At 39.3% G+C, this 12351-nt stretch overlaps 1 long non-coding RNA gene across 2 annotated transcripts; it reads right to left on the bottom strand.

Annotated features, from left to right (window-relative positions):
• Positions 1-390: 390 nt before the first annotated feature.
• LOC131402198 (uncharacterized) lies at positions 391-10057 on the bottom strand. 2 transcript variants are annotated; one of them, XR_009218363.1, is made up of 3 exons: positions 9894-10057; positions 7323-7379; positions 391-465 (listed from the first exon to the last, which is right to left on the bottom strand). It is a non-coding gene; the product is annotated as an uncharacterized LOC131402198 (long non-coding RNA). The 2 variants fall into 2 exon arrangements; XR_009218364.1 differs by lacking the exon at positions 391-465 and adding an exon at positions 7119-7204.
• Between the last annotated feature and the right edge of the window lie 2294 nt (positions 10058-12351).

Genomic DNA, 12351 nt, shown 5'->3' with positions numbered 1-12351 from the left:
TTTTCTACTTCTCCCCAAAATGCCCTTTCTGCTCCAGCCAGTGTGGTCTCCCACATACTTATTCACTCATCAAATATTTTCTGATTGCCCGCAAGGTGTCATGTACTGTGTTCAGACAGTGGAGGGACAAATAGAATGTCGACGCAAATAATCCATAAAAAAATCTATAAAACCAACTTGGGGTGAGTTTACTATGAGCCAAACTTTGAGGACCATATAGCCCAGGAGAGTCCTTTCACAAAGAAATGGAGCACTCCAAAGAAGTGGGGTGTACAGCATGGTTATATGCCATCAAAGAGCATGGACCACATGTGATTGCAATGTCCTTTTTACAATATCCGCAACCTTGACCTGTCAGCACCTCCACTGATGGACACAGTGGGTATCAGGTCTGCTGTCTCCATGGGCGTGGCTGTTGTCTCGAGTTGGGTGGTCACAGGATGAGCACAGCAATCAAATTCTAGCCTAGGGAGAAATGATTATACTTAAGGAAATGCCAATGTGGGGGAAGTTGCATTTACACCTTAAGGACATTGCTTTTGTCTTTGGGACATGTTAATTGCTTAGGGCGGATATACAATGGATGAACAGAGGCTACAGGCCCCTTTTGGGGGAAAAAAAAACAATGTCAGGCCCAATTAGTTTTACACCAAATGGCTTCCTCATATGCCCCAATGTATCCTATTGCTGGTCATTTATTTATTAAGAAGAAGGATAGTCTCAGCTTTAAGGAGCTCACGGTCTATGAGACATGAATAAAACAACGGTTATGGAAAAGTAGATAAGTATATGGTCCCAGAGTAGGGAAATCAAAATGGATCTCCAGGTGGAGACCTCTCAGGAAACGTCTCCAAGAGAAAGGAACATTTGACATGAGTTTAGATTAAGAAATAGGAATTAAGTTGATTAAAAAACTGGGTAGGAGGACAGAAGAAGCACATATAAAATGACAGATATAAAGGATCTAAGTCTTTCAGAAAATCTGTGATATTTTTAAGGCTGGAACAAAGCAAACATGTAAGACAGAGTGGGTGATGAGGGTAAAGATGAGGACAGCAAGGGAAAGCCTGCGTATCCAGCTCAGGAGTCTGAATGTTCTCTAGGCTACTCTGAACAGTCATTGAAGGAGTCGAAGCAGATATCAGATTTAAGCAAACTTGGATTCTATAATGTAACTCTGGAGGCATGGTGGAGGAAAGATTAGAAGAAATTAAGACTGGAAGTAAAGGGACCTGTTGGGAGACTAGGCAGCAATCCAGATAAGATAGGCCTTGGCTCAGGTGTGGGGCCTGCAGGTGGAGGAGGCCAGGAGGTGGCAAGCAGTGCTGGGCTCCTGCAGGAGGAAACTGAGCTGCCTCTCAGTCACAGGAATACTGTGCCTCTCATGGCCTCCCCACCCCCATGCCCAAATGCCATGTTTCTTTCCACTTCTGTACCTTTCCTCTCTTCCCCCATCTGAAATCCTCACTCTTTCTTCCCTCCACCTACCCAAAAGTGGTCCCTTTGAGGACTTGATCTAGTCCATCTCTCCTAAGAAGCTGTCTTTAATTACAATTTCTCAATAACATTGCCATTTTTTTTACTTTCTGTAATGCAACTTACACTAAATAGCTTGGAAGAATCAAATTACATCTTGCAAACCATGTCATGTATGTGGAGGAACTTGGAACCCTATAATTCTTTGTATTTCCTTCAATAGCTACCACAAATACCTTGCACATATAGGTCAATGGACGTCCAGTTAAGTTGAGCAAAGTAGAAGCACCCTTTATAAACTAAGAACTTTTATGAGCTCAGTTATTCCTTTAGATCAGCTGCTTAAACCATTTGTTTTTCTTCACAGGTCAACAGTGTTGCCCAGCACAAATGAATTTTACACCTTCTCAAACTCAATAGAGCAAAGGTGGAATTTCATTCCCCCTGCAAGCCTTAATGCCTCAGAGAAAGGGAAAAAGAACATGTGACATCTAATTCTTTCTTCACATTCTCATCTCAAATTGCAACCGATTTCCAAATGCTAACTGGTTTTCATTGTTAAAACTGACAGAAAAAATTTCCCATTCTGGCTTTGTTTCTTTCTTTTTTTGTGTGAGGAAGATCAGCCCTGAGGTAACTTTTGATGCCAATCCTCCTCTTTTTGCTGAGGAAGATTAGCCCTGGGCTAACAACTGTGCCCATTTTCCTCTACTTTATATGGGATGCCACCACAACATGGCTTGACAAGCGGTGTGTTTGTGCGCGCCCAGGATCCGAACCTGTGAACTTGAGGCCACCACACTGGAGTGCGTTCACTTAACCGCTCCACACAGGGCTGGCACCTCTCTTTATTTCTAAAGCTGAAATGTCTAAATCTTTCACTGGGCTTGTTGGAGCTTCCATAAAATGAAAACGTACATTCCAGAAAAATCCTTAACTTTCCAGAATAATCCTTAATATAGTATGGTAAACACCTTTGCAAAATGTCACTGATTTTCAATGTCAGTGCCTCCACAAGGGTATCTTTGCATTATCTTCCCTCCCAAACACGTGTCACTTTGCTCCTCCCCAGGCTCATGGGGTCAAAGTGTTTACTGAGCACTAGGAATGATCAGAGTCTGAGGGAGACCTCAAGGATGACTAAGCCATATTTTCTGACCCCAACCATCTTTTTCCATCTCTCCTTTAACCTCTATTTTTCTCACTCTGGTTTCTACTTTAGTTGTGTACTTGTCTTTGGAATTGTTGTTTTGTGCTTTATAATTACCATGTAAATTCATGTTACATTTTGCCTTAGAGTTTAGAATGAACTTACATTAAACAATGTTTTCTCCCAGCTCTTTGATGTGTCCAATAACTTCTAACGCAATTCAAGGGGTTTCTTGTTTTTAAGTCTCCATCATTATTCCTTCAGAATTATGTTTACCCCACACTTTTGATCTGACCAATGCTGCTTTACCCTTTGAACTTTTCTATGCCAAGACTCACATGAGGAATCCCTCGAACACCATCAGCTAGGTGATCCCACATTCCTCACATCTGTTTTCTTGATTTGTTCCTAAGTAAGCATGTTTCTGAAACTAATAATAAATTGTACGAAGTGGTCATTGCATAAAAAGCACTATCACAGATACCTTAAAGAGAACAAATGGAAAGGAATATTCAATTCCTCAGATAAGTTTACAATCAAATGAGGCATTGAGGAGACCTGGGGGCACTGATCAGAGCAAAATCCTAAGAGAAGAGTTTTCAGTCCATTTCAAATGAGGTTAAAACTGGAATGAGATAGTATTTTAACAGTTATCTGAAATCATAAACATTTTTCTGACCTTTGAGAATTTATTTGCATATAAACTCTACATGTGGGGTAAGAGAGTGTTGATATTGTTCAATTTCTTTTTATTTTTCAGCACTTTGTAATAGATGTGGCTATTCACAATTAATAAATATCATAATGTGGAGAGACCCAACTATCAACAGTCTGATATTCTCAATTCTTACACAAAGCTTGAGTTTTAAAGATCAAAACTCATTTTAGTTACCTCTCATCTAGTCCATTTATATCAGAAAGTTGTGGAGTTTTAGGAAAATACTTCAAAACACAAATTTTATATGTAATTTCAAAAGCAAAAAATGAGTTAAAAACTGGATGGTAACCAGTTTTGCTACTATATATTAATCTTTAACATGGGAGCAAACCATTTTAGAGAATATAATTGATATTTGCCTATTTGTATATTGTAGAATGTTAAAGGATTTACAGTCTTAATAATAATTTCAAATACCAGAGAGTAAAAAACAGAAGTTAAATTTTATGAAATGGTTATTTATTTATATATTTTTTAAAGATTTTATTTATTTATTTTTCCCCCAAAGCCCCAGTAGATAGTTGTCTGTCACAGGTGCACATCCTTCTAGTTGCTGTACGTGGGACGTGGCCTCAGCATGGCCAGAGAAGGGGTGTGTCGGTGCCATCCCGGGATCCGAACCTGGGCCACCAGCAGCAGAGCGCACGCACTTAACCGCTAAGCCATGGGGCCGTCTTGAAATGGTTTTTTAGACATAGCAGATTTCAGAGCATATTACTGGAAAATAAAACAATCAGTTAGTGAGATTTAAGCAATGTGGTTTTCTTTTAAACTTGCTCATTCCATGGGAGCATCCATAAAAGCCCTCTGGGAGTGGCTGACACTCTTCCCTTCCGCCTGAGCACAAGTTGTATTTTCTTTAAGCATCAGACTCTCGGGCAACACCGTAGCCCTCAACTCCGTTTAGTTGAGAAAAGGCTTTATGAGTCTTGTGTTTTTTCTAGGGGTATGGATCTCCCAGACTTATTAACTACAGGGAGAGAGTAAGAGTCAGAACACATTCAATAAACTCCAGTGTGCTCAGGTGAGAGGACAGGTGCCTGAACTCACATCTGAAGAAGAATTTAGAGGATGTTTTCTGACTCTGCTTCGTGCCTCTGACTAAGCAGTCCTGGACATCCCCGTTACGGCCACGGAATAACACAGGCAGCCTTGATGGACCAGAAGTCCTCCTATGTCCATCATTTGTGCAGAGCAAACTGGCTTAAAACCTCTCGTTTCCTGCTGCAGTGGTAATTTACAGAGATACAGAACTGTCATCTAGTGAATAAAAAGAAAACAGCAAGGTGTTTGACACGAAAAGTGACATTCTGAGTTTTTTCAAAAAGATCAGTGAAGCACTAAAGTTGGTAAAGTTGACACGATGTGGCACACGAAAGTTATAGTAAACATTAATAATGTGTAGGTGAACTAATCAGTTGCTCTCTATGCCTCTAAAACATGTCTTGACATCTGACTCATAAATAGTACAGTTTAACTATAATAGAATATCTTTGGAAATAACTTCGCATCTCATCTCATCCAATGCTGTTTGCAGGAGCCGGTATTAAATAGCCAGATGGTGAGTACCCATGTTGAAGCACCCTTTTTATCACAGTAGAGAGAATATGAGGCATAAGCTCAACGGACTGATGTTCAGATCTTCCCTCTTACCCTTGATCAATTTTGTAAACATGGTTTTCTTTATTAAATATGAATTATAACAGTTACTTTAAAGGATTACTGTAAGAATTGCATAAGGTAATACAGTAAAGGAACTGGCGCACAGTAGATTGATAGTTAAGTCTCCTTCCCTGTCTCTCTTCTAAGAAACATACAGAAATAATCTAAGAAGAGAACCCGTGTATAAAGTAAACTTATGACAAAAAGTCAATGACTCCTGAAGTAAGGGACATCATTGTTGAGTGCTTAACCTCAACTGCCTCCAAATACTGTTGACTCTCAATTAATTTTATGAGTTTTCTGTCTTCCAGACACTTCACTGGCTACAAGGAACGGAGAAGGTGTGAAATTTAAATTGATTTCACCCTTGAATGGTCTAGTTGTAACATCAGGTGTTTTAAATTACCTAGTTTTTCAGGTTTCCTGCTTATTACTGCATATTTGACCATGGTTCACAGCCCGAGAAAATTAAAAAATCATTATAATTTTACACACATGAATATATATCTTGACTATTACAGCTGGACTCTTAATATATAGAGCAATGTTGTACATGTTTTGTCCTTGTGGATAGTACAGAATACTTTTGTCTAGGTTTTCTTTGGTATTATCATTTATAATGAAGAACTCAGTAATATATGCCCTGGAAATAAGGGTTTAGAAAAATCTAACATACTATCCTAGTCATGCCTCAAAAAAAAAAAAATAAATAAATAAAAAGCTATAAAAATAATGAGAGGATATTTTGAAGGCACTATTTTTCTTAATTATTTCCAACTTTATTTCCCTTTACCTCTTTTTAATCTTTCTCTGGCTTATATGCTATTGGCTAATCATCTCATAGTAATTAAAGCACCCTCAGCTGAGTCCCCCATGCCTCTTCAAGTGCCCCAGCCTGATGTAGGTCTCAGCTGTGACAAAAAGAAGGTGGAAAACCAGATTTGTGGCACTATTCTTAAGAATATCTTTACTATTACAATAATACCTATATTTTTGAAAGTCACCAGTGGATTACAAAATGAAGTACTTGACCAATGTTGTATCCTCATTTTCCTTCCAGGGGGAGCACAACTTTCATGTGTAATGCAGGGCTGCTGCTTTATTGTTTTTCCCTTTCAAGACATTTTATTACTTGTAAAACATAATAGCGTTAATAGTGATTTATGAGTAACAATATAAACTTACAGACAGCAAAAAGATATTATTTTAGAGTCATAATTTTATATACTGTAACAAACAGTAACACTTTCATAATGTACTATCTTGATTGATCATTAATTTTTTCCTGGTTCATTTTTATGCTAATTCATTTATTAGATTATCAAATATATACTTTTATGATCTTTATTTTCAATCAATATATTTGAAGGGACATCAGTTGTTCTTGGTAAGTGAAAGGTCACAAAAATTTTTGTTAATTTATAAGTTTGAGAAGGATCTTTCTACTTTTTAAAAGAGAAGTCATTTAATATTTGGGAAAGTTCTCAAAAATCATCAAATTCTTTAATTTTACAGAAAGGAATACTACGTTCTAGAGAGCCTAAGTACGTTGTCACACACTAACCAAAAACAGACCTGGGCCTAGAACTCAGCTCTGAGTCACCTGACTTCTACTGGACCACACTCAAGGGAGCACACCCTGTTCTTACTGATAATTTCTATTACTAAGTTATTTTCAAAAGCACAGTTGGGAGAAAGTGTAAATAAATAAAACAGATGATTTTATATAAAAAAGTAGCTATTGCTACCCACAATTTCTATTCCATATGAGTGTTTCCTTTCTTGCAGGTTTCTTTTTTTTAATAGTAAGTCCATTTTGGTAACAAGAAAAAAGACATAAAATTTGGCTTTTTAGTAACAAAAAAAAAGCTTCTGTTGAAATTAAAAAGACTAACTAATGTTCCATCTACTACAGCAACTTAAGAATATCATTTGATTTTGGTAAAGTTCTGAGAGATTTTTTTAAAACTCATATCCATGTGACTATTAGTCCAGCCAGGCACATCTCCACATGACATCTCCTAGTGTGTCCAGTTTTCTGCTGGATCCAGCTGTTGTCAGGCCCAATGTTCTGGCTGGGTACAGAATGATGCAGCTTCTGAAAATCATGTGCTCAGTTCCACTTCAAGGCTGATTTTCTCTGCAAAGTCTAAGTGGAAGAAAACATCCCCTTCCACATGACTGGATTTCCCTGCAGGCTTAGAGAAACAAGGTGGCCTCAGCAGATGGGCAGACAGGAAGATAAATGAGAGTCTGTCACAATTTTATGATAAATAAGAGAGAAAAGGATTTGACATCCTAACAAGATTTTCTTACCTGTTGAACAGCATCTGAACATATTTTTCAGAGTTTGCAAAATAGCAGATTGAGATTCTAGGTTGGAAAGGAAGAAGATAGGCAATATATTAAAAAATAAATTTTATAATTTCCTCAATCACAAAACAAAACTAAATAAAATACATCTTTAACCATAAGTGCCGAAAACCTCCAGTTTATCTTCCAGTTATAATTCTGTGTTATGAGAACATGAATACTTTTCAATATATTTAATATGTACAGTGACTAACACTCATGCCATTAATTACTTTTGAAATTAGACTAGCCCTATGCCCTTATTGACTGACATCAATCATAATTACTTTTCTCAATTCCTAGTTTCTATTTTGTGTCAGAAAGTACCTGCTGAGACATTCACTTTTTATATTATTCACTTAGCATAAGTCTGTAAAATGATGGACGACAACTCAGCCATCTTGAAGGATGGGGTCTCAAATGCTATATCTCACTATTGACAAATCACCTTTTGGTTTGAATGAGAGACAATGAGCACTGTCACAAGAGACACTCGAAAAAAGGGATCTGGCTCCTTTTGTCTAGCCTTTGGGCGTCTGTGAGACTGCAAATTCTTCATACTGGAAAACCTAAGTGAGGACCAAGTCCAGGAATCTTTTTAAAGCTAGGGGACACTTTCTTCTACGTGAAGCTTGCATCGAAGTTTATAAACATAAGAAAAAAAACAAAGAGCCTTCAGGGCCAGCTGGGTGGGGCAAGCGGATATGTGCGCGCACTCTGCTGCAGCGGCCCAGGCTTCGTCGGTTCGGATCCTGGGTGCACACCGACGCACCACTTGTAAGACCATGGTGTGGTGACATCCCATATAAAGTGGAGGAAGATGTGCATAGGTGTGAGCCCAACGCCAGTCTTTCTCAGCAAAAAGAGGAGTGAGAGATGTTAGCTCAGGACCGATCTTCCTCACAAAATCAAACAAACAAACAAACAAAAACCAAGAGCCTTCAGGAATATCCAGTGCTCCATGGATCGGAGTCTGAAAACCACTCATCTTTTCCGTCCTCCGCATTTTACAGATGAAACATAACACAAACAGTTGGTGACAACCTGAAGACTAGAGTTCGTCTCCTGACTGTCACCTCACTCCCAACCCCGACTGCTGTGCAGAGCAGATGCCTGACAAGATACAGCAGTCACTCCTGGGGATAATTTAGACATTCCCAATTCAGCAGCATTTTAGTTGATGTACTTGACAAGACTATAGAAAAACAAAAGGTATTTACTACTTAAATTGTATAATGTATAGTTAAATGACATTGAAAGTTTTCATTTCACTTACAGCACAATTTTGATGGGCCCAGGGGCCTTCTTTCATCTGCTCACCCTCCCCGGCATCTCAAATCCTTCTCTGCCTTTCCCCTCTTGCTCACTGTGCTCCAGCCACACTGGCTTCTTGCTGCCCAACAACATCCGAGTCACATTTCCGCCACAGCTTCTCTGCAGCCCTGAGATATCTACATGTCCTCCTGCTCTGTCCCTTCCCTCTGAGCCTTGCTCCAGCCTCCCTGGTCTCTCTAATTAAAGTAGCAACCCATTCAATCTCTAGCTCTCCCCATTGCCTGTCACTTACCTTTTTCTTGACACAGATCATCACACGATAGACTATGTAATTCACTTGTCTGCCTACGTATCCATTATCTCACTTAGCCAACAAAAACAAGTTCTGTGAAGACAGAGATTTCGTAGAAAATTTTTTCCTTAGTGTATCCCAAACCTGGCATACAGTAGGTGTTTAAATATTTGTTGAGTAATTGTAAGAGGGAATGAAAGGAGTCATCAGAAGAATGATCACACCGTGGAAGTAGGTGCCACCATGAAGAGTGGGCATCCTGAGAAGGGAAAGAGGGAGCAAAGATTTTATATCTGGCAACACGGGTACCACTGTGCCTTTACTACTTCCTGCACATCAGCTTGTCGACGTAAATAATCCATAATCAATCTATAAATCAAAATAGGGGAGAGTTTATTATGAGACAACTTTTGAGGACCATGGCCTGTGGCCTTCCTTCCCTAAGGAAGGAAGGGCACCGAAGAAGTGGGGTGTACAGAGCGGTTATATACCGTCAAAGCGCACATATCGCAAGTGATTGCAATGTCCCTTTTACAATAGCCACGAGATCAGCCCTGCCAGATTGCCCTGCCAGAGCAGCTATTGATGGACACAGCAGGGGAGTAGATCTGGTGTCTCGATGGTCATGGCTGGTGTCACGTCTGTTGTCTGGAGCTGGGTGGTCACAGGATGACTGCAGCAATCAAATCCTAGCCTAGGGAGAAATGCTTATCCTTAAGGAAATGCCAATGAGGGGGAAGTTACATTCTTATCTTAAGGGCATTTACTCTTCTCTTTGGGACATGGTAAAGCAGATACACAGTACAGGTGGCAGACCCTTTTGGAAAAACAAATTCAGGCTGAATTAGCTTTACCCCAAATGGCTTCCTCATGTGTTCCGTTATATCCTATTGCTTGCCATTTATTTATCAAGCTCACTATGTCTTTCAAACAGAAATCATCGAGAATAGCATGAAGTAGTCACTTACCAACAAATGTCACTGTGGCAACAGAATATGAACAAGTCGCCTTCAAATATAACCATTCTCCCAAATACTGTATTTCACTGACTTAATCAAAAAGGGATTCTTCTCTCTTATACTGACAAATCTCCACTCTGAACTTAGCATTAGATGTAGTCAATTTTGAATAAAGACCTTTAACATCAAAGCCAGCCAATAGTTTTTGTTAAAGCAAATCCAAACTCGGGAACAATTTTGTTTTCAGTCACCTCCAATCCTCTCAAACTCAAGATAAGGTCCCGGCTTTGTGTAGATGGAGAAAAGCTTCTCTTCCTCTTTTTCTATTCAGATAGTGCAGGGAAGATCCCAAGGTGTCTGCTGGTGGAACACTAACTGTTCTTCACATTAGAAATGCATGCAATGTTTCCTAGCTTCTTTTCTATAGGCCGAGGTCTGATGAGCTGCCCCAAGGAGCAAACATATGGGCTCCAGCAGTAAATAAGACTGTGTGCAGTTTACCACAACAATGAACTACAAAGATGTATCAGGAAATATTTTGAACACCTACACCTAAGGTCTGTTTCACTCTGTCTAATTCCGTGTCTACCTGAACTGAATTCACTCTTCATCCCTATCCCATTTGTGACAGTTTTTATTTACTTGAATCAGCATGTTATAACATCTAAGAGAAATTTATCAAAATACTCTCTTCAAAATAGCTAGCTGAGGGCCAGCCCCGTGGCTTGGCAGTTAAGTGCGCAAGCTCCGCTGCTGTCAGCCTGGGTTCGGATCCCGGGCGCACACCGACGCACTGCTTCACTGGCCATGCTGGGTCTGTGTCCCACGTGCAGCGACTGGAAGGATGTGCAGCTGTGACATACAACTATCTACTGGGGCTTTGGGGGGAAAAATAAAAAATAGATAAAATCTTCAAAAAACATAGCTAGCTGAATTATAGGAGTTGTAGAGGGTCAAGATTTTAAGAGGAAAGTCATGTACAGAGTAACTGTACTACAAAATTAAAAGAAAATGAATGAGAACAATAAGAGACAGAAAAAAATGATAAGGAATACAATAGAGAGTAAAAGTAAGAAAAAGAGATAAAAGAAGAAAGAAGGTGTAGGAAAGAGAGAGAGTCAGGAAAAGCATGAGAAATGGCAGAAAGGGGCACGAACAGAGGGAAGACACCAGGCTCAGAGCGAATGACAAGTCAGCTGGCTTCTGAGCAAGGCTCAGGTCTGGAGTCACTGGGCTGCATCTGAGAAATCCACTCAGTTCTAACATCCTGAGAATGACCACGCCTCATCCAAACTCGGACGACACTGGTTACCAGCGTTCTCTTCTCCCAGGACCTGCTGGAGCTTTGAGAACTGCCTCTCTCAGCTCTGGGACTGACAGAGTCCCCATTAAATATTCATCAACTGGGATGGTTGTTTTGAAAGAGTAACATAGAGAGAGCTCTATCAAGGGTACACTTAAACCTGCCAACTCCTTCACTCATCTTTCCAAAGAATTAAGAACTAAGCTGTTTAAAAAAAAAAAAAACTACTGTTAAGCGAAGTAGCAGAAAACTTTCCTGGCAAACTTTAAATGTTCCATCTTTTTTGAAGTTACCTCACAAAATTCTGAGCATAGTCTGAAATTCTGGGCTCCCTACTGTTCCAAATATGTTTCAGAAATGATCTCCTCTTCATCACAATGTAAGCCTATGCCTTATGAAGCAAAATAAACTTGGATGAGTTTTATCTTGTAGAGAGAGGGCAGCAGGAAAAAGAGTAGGATGTGCCTCTCTGCTATGAAGGATAATTAATAAAATCACACCAAAATATACAAAATATGACTCTAAAACTGAATGAAGCAGACTCTAAAAAGTTTTACATTTTAAGTAAAAATGCACTTACATAAAATTATACATCAGTTTGTCTAAAATATAATCAATTTTATAGAAGAAGAAATCATTAAGTTTCATTTAAATAGCATGACATGATTAGCTGCATAATAAATGGTAGATATTTTAATTCGGGTATACCATTGTCGGGGGAAGAGGGAGAATCTCCCTCTGTCCTTTTCCTTAAGGTTCTTATGGCTGGCCAAATAATTAACATGACAGGTTAGGAGGAGAAAATAATACCAAATTTAATATCATATATACATTGGAGAAAGCAGGGACACTGCGTTTCTCAACACAATAGCAGAAATTCTCTTCTTAAATACCATGTCCAAACAAAGACAAGGAGGGTGTTGGGGGTGGGGGTGTCAGTTACAGGAGATCATCACTAAAGTCCTGTAAACAAGAGAAATGTTTATTATGTAGTTTTAAAGCCTCACCTTCTGCATTGATAAGTATCTAGAAATGAGGTCATCCCCCCCTCTTCCCAATACAGAGAGGGAGATACCTTTACAAATGGAGACTTCCCTTGTAAATGATTGTTTGGTAACTCCTCACAGGGCCATCCAGAGCATGTGGCCAGAGAGACAGAACTTC

The sequence above is a fragment of the Diceros bicornis genome (assembly GCF_020826845.1).
Source record: "Diceros bicornis minor isolate mBicDic1 chromosome 30 unlocalized genomic scaffold, mDicBic1.mat.cur SUPER_30_unloc_6, whole genome shotgun sequence".
NCBI classification, from domain to species: domain Eukaryota; kingdom Metazoa; phylum Chordata; class Mammalia; order Perissodactyla; family Rhinocerotidae; genus Diceros; species Diceros bicornis.
The sequence above is the reverse complement of the archived record's forward strand: the minus strand, read 5'-3'. Positions and strand labels throughout refer to the sequence as shown.